Genomic DNA, 4,953 nt, shown 5'->3' with positions numbered 1-4,953 from the left:
TTTCCAGCCCCTCCCAGGAGCCTTCGGGAAAATACCAAGGCCTTTAGCCAGACCCTCGGCAGAATGCAGCCCGCAGGACACTGGCTTCAGGCAAAGGAAGACAAATCGAAAATAAACACGAGATAAAAAAGGGCCCACTGGCCAGGCTCGTTTGTTTTTCCTACAGAAGAGAGGCAGCATGCAATGAGAACCATCTGTGCCCAGAGCCCGCGCCCGCAGCTCGTCCCACGCACCCTCCCCCGATGACCACAGGAGCTGGGCAAGGCCTAACTCCTGGCCTTGGCTGTGGCTGCCAACTGGCCCCTGCAGGGTGGGTGGTACGGCACACTGAGGCTCCACCCTCATCTGCGGCAGCCCCAGGCCTGCCTCCTCGGGGCGCCCCCTGAGCGGACATCATTCATTGTAAGGGCTGGGGCTTTGAGGGCCCCGGGCCCCACCTATGCCAGGTCTGAGCTCAGTGACCCCAGGAAGCCACTGCTTCGAGTCTCCTACATAGATACCATGTCTGCGGCCAGATGCCTGGTGCCAAGAAGGTCCCCGTAAGTGATGTGATGTGAATGGCAGAGTGAGGGAGAACTTCATGGCCCTGTGGTGGTCACCACAGGGAGACAGGAGCTGGGGTCCCTGGGCTGGAAGAGTCTCAACTTTATATCAGAGCTTCCAGGGACAGGCGGAACCCTCTGGGAGTGCCGTGCAGTGAGCTGGCCAAGGGCTCAGGCTCTGAGTTAGGCCGAGCAGGACTGGAGGCTGCCCCCGCTCCCGCTGCTGTGTGACCCAGCACAAGTTGCTTTCCCTCTCTGAGTCTTAGTTCTGCTACCTGTACACTGGGTTCAGCAGCACTGTCCTCCAGGGGCTGTGAAGGATCATGGGTTCTGGATGGTGCTGGTCACTGTACCCAGCGCACAGTAAGAGTTCGGGGAATGCCAGCTGTTGGGACCATGCTGCTCCTGCAATAGCCCTGGCCCTGCTGGGCCCCTGCAGGCAGCGCTGGCTGGATGGGGGAACACCCCTGCCACACTGCATGAAGGTGTGTCTTCTCCCATCCAGAGACCCGACCCTCTCCCAGCAAAATAACTCACAAAGGAAGGTAGACCATGACGAATGCATCATGTGACAGGCCCAACATGTGTGGCCTAGTCCTGAGATTGATCACAGCTCTGGTCCACGCAGAGCAGGTGGCTCCCGGGTGACAGGTCTACGAAAGGGGGAGCTCCTGGGGGCACCAACCCTCCAGCTTTACTGCCTCCCACTGGCCTCCCATCCGGCCACCCATTTGCTCCCCTTACCCTCCCCAGCTGCTCCTCCCTCCCCTGGCCTCTGGGGGGACTGCTGCCCTTGCACATCGGAGCACCTCATTATAGTCCGTCTTGTCAATTCTCCCCATGACACCTCGTGCACCAGGCCAGGCGGGCGAGTGCTCCCACCGGGGCCAAGAGCAGCCCCTTCCATCCATCCCGATGAGCCTCTTCCCCAAAGGAGCAACAGGAAAGAAAAATAATTTCCCCTCCAGACGCATCCTCCTGGCCCCAGTCAGCAGGGAGGGGGGGGGGGATGCGATGGGCAGTGTAGGCACCGATGCTGGGCCTGGTCCTGGGAGGCATCACCCCTCTGTCCCACCCACTGTGTTCGGAGCACCAAGGGTTTCTGTCAGCACAGCCTTGGCAGTCAGCAGTGCCACCCCTACCTGAGGGCACCTGCCACGTGCCATCACTCAGCACTCCCCGGCATGCCGCCTCATCGGCACACCCTTCCCGTCCTACAGACCAGAGGATAGAGCACTGATGCCCCAGGTTACCAGGCTGAGTCACAGGGCAGCTGAGGGCAAGCCCTAGTTTCCTGACTCGCCCCTTCCTGGACCTGTGGCCTGGACAGGCCTGGCGGGAGACGTGAAAAAGAATACGTAGTCCAATCGCCGTTTCCAATAAACTCGTTATTCTGAGAAAGAACTCCTTCTGCACAGTTTGGGGGAGCATGTGCCCCCCCATTGCCCTGAGGCCCCATGGCATCACCCACGGCCATTTCCTCTCCTTGGGGGCCTCCCAGTCCTTGGAAAGCTGGGGCCGTAGGTGCCGATGGGTGCACAGGCACGTGCTCAGGGAGCCCAGAAAGAAATGGTCTGTCCACCCTATAAGGCCCCGAGCACCTCACTGGGAGGTGACACATGCCCAGGAAATAACTGCAGGCCCACGTCAGGTTGGACAGCACGCATGTCATCGAATGACCTGGCCACACAGCATTCCTGGGATACTTGCTGGCCGCTGCTGGCTCTGTCACCCAGTTTATGTCCCCAGGGCCTGTGGGAAGAAGGCAGGGCACAGCAGGGCGGTCGGTAGGGGCTCACCTTTGGCCTATGTGACCCAAACTCCTGCCTCCATTCTATGTGTGCCTCCCAGGCCTGGCGGGCGAGTGCCACTGTGAGTGCTAGAGAGAGGCAGAAAGACAGACAGACAGAGAGAGAGAGAGAGACAGAGAGACAGGGGAGAGGGAGACAGAGGGGCTGGCTCAGGCCCAGCTCAGCTGCTCACAAGCTGGGACCCGACCTTCTCTGGGCCTCTTACAAATGGAAGTCTGGTAAAAGAGACCTTGCTGTGAAGCCCTTGGCGTGGGCCGGAGCAGAGCAGACACTCCGCGGGGGAGAGAACTTCTCCTTCTGCACAGTTTGGGGAGCATGAGGCCCCCACGGCATCACCCACAGCCATGAAACCTGAGCCCGCACTGACCCCTCTAACCACCTCGGGCTGCCTCCTGGAGCTCTGGGTAGATGGAGGGGGACCTCCACTCCGTCCTGTGCGTGGGGCCAATGGGTGGGCATTTCCCACCCCTCTGGCACAGGTGTTCCCTTTGGAAGCAAGATCAGAAGGAGCCCAGGTACCTCTGGGGCCACCAGGTTGAGGGACTGGCCCGCTGGCTGGAAACCTGGAAAAGTAACCAGAAGGGGAGGAAGCCCCCTGAGCCCTGGCCCCTGGAGCAGGAGCCTCTACCCTTCGGTAACCCCTCCTCTTCCCGTCGTCCTTCCCACTGGCCTTGGCCACTGAGCTCACCTTCACCCCCGGGGGCTCACTACCTGCGTGCCACCTGTCATGTCTGGCGTGTGGTCAGAGCCTAGAAGACACCTATCCCTGTGGGACCCACACACCTCCGCAGGCGCCCCCTAACCAACCTGTGCCTGCCCCTCTGATGGAGGCCTGGCTCCTAAATGCCAGCGTACTGCCAGGTGTGGAGGAGGCAGGCCCCAGCCCCCCTTCCCCTGCCCTCAGACTGTCACTCCCCAGCCTCACCCTGGGCAGTCAGACAGGCTGGAGGGGGTGGTGCCAGCCCCAAGTTTGGGGCTCGGGCTGCAGGGGTAAAGAACCAGAATGGAGGCGTGCTCGGGCACGTGTGGCCATTTCACTGGGAGGATGTGCCCAGAGAAGATGGCAGGCGGGTGCCATGCTCAGGCTTGCCTGGCCTTGGGAAGCAGTGTGGGGACCCTTAGAGAGCGCAGGACGGGGGCAGCGTTGGGAGGTGGCCAGCTGTCCGGGACACAGTGGGACCTGCAGAAACCTCCCACAGCCCACAGCCCACGCTAGCACACCCTTCCCAGAGACAGCAAGACCCACGCCTGGACTAGCGGGCGGCAGTGGGCCTTGGGCGGCTGGGGTGGGCGTGGGGCATGAGGCAGGCATGTGGCAGCCCAGAGGAGCTGGGGTCCCCTCAGTGGGGCCCCTGTCTGTCTGTCCGTGCAGCAGTGACCAAGAGGAAGGACAGCAGGAGAGTGGGGGTGGGGGCGGCACTCCCCGCTGGCCCCCAGCCCACCCTCACACACAGGTCTCTCCCCTGAGCCTGGGCCCAGTGGTTCCCAGGCCTGCAGGTGATGGTTGCCATGGGAACCCCCTCCTCCTCCGGGCCCGGCTTTGCATTAGAATCAGCCGGTAGCCTCCGCCTGGCCTCCGAGCCTCAGCAGGGGCTGAACGCAGCACGTGGGTGGGGGGATGCACCACTGTATTTTTCGCAGTGGCCCTGTGATGCAGAGAGTCGGTCCTTTCCCTAATTCTGGAACCACCTGGTCAGTCCAACGGGAAGCGGGAGGTACCCTGGGGTACTGTACACAGTTTGCAAGCTCCCCTTGGTGCCGGGCCGTGTCTGACCCCAATAATCTGGGGCGATGACTGAGGTGTGCCGGGGATAGCAGCCTTGCTGTAGCAAAGCAGGTGTCCTCGGCGGGCCAACCTGAGCCCCTAATCTGAAATGGAAAGCGTCTGATCCCAGTGACACAGGAGAGCTAGCATGTCCCCAGGTACACAGGGAGGTCCCTGGTGGAATAAACAAAGACAGCCATATCCTAAAACTCCAGGTTTTGAAATCACTTCTTTGCTCCAGGTCAAAATGTAACAAGGCCTTGAGGTTAATCATAAAATTCCTTTTGGCCTGACAAACGGAGCTGATCTGATAAGAGTGGGTTACTTTGCTAATTCCTTTAGGAGGGGCAAGCAGAACAAACCTGGAAAACGAATTTTATTAGAAAGTGCCAGTTCCCTTCTTCAAACAGGCAAGGGAAGGTATAAAAGGAAGAGCTTTTGCCTCAGTCACGGGCCACCCCCATTCGGGACCCCCTCCGCTCGGGAGCTCTGACTCTTTGTTTTCAATAAACTGTCCTCTTTTTAAAACTCCTTGCCTCTCCTGGGTCTGTGTTTCCATTCTTCAATCTCACGAGACACAGTCCCAGCCGACACCCAGAAACTGCCAGCAGATCCAACATCATCTACATCATTTGGGGACTCACAGGAAAAATATTCCTCCATCACCAGCATTCCTATCCGTGGGCTAAGCCCTACCCCCTTCAAACTGTAAACTCCCCAGGTGGGCATTTCCCAAAGGAGCCTGTGTCTGCAGCCAGCTGAGGGGGAAGTTGCAGGAAGGAAGGAGAAGAGGAGCCAGGGCCTCCCTCCCCAGACACAGGACCCCAGGGCTCAG

The sequence above is a fragment of the Rhinolophus sinicus genome, chromosome 16 (assembly GCF_057876585.1).
Source record: "Rhinolophus sinicus isolate RSI-liver-muscle chromosome 16, RSI-T2T, whole genome shotgun sequence".
NCBI classification, from domain to species: Eukaryota; Metazoa; Chordata; class Mammalia; order Chiroptera; family Rhinolophidae; genus Rhinolophus; species Rhinolophus sinicus.
Note: the sequence above shows the minus strand (reverse complement) of the source record.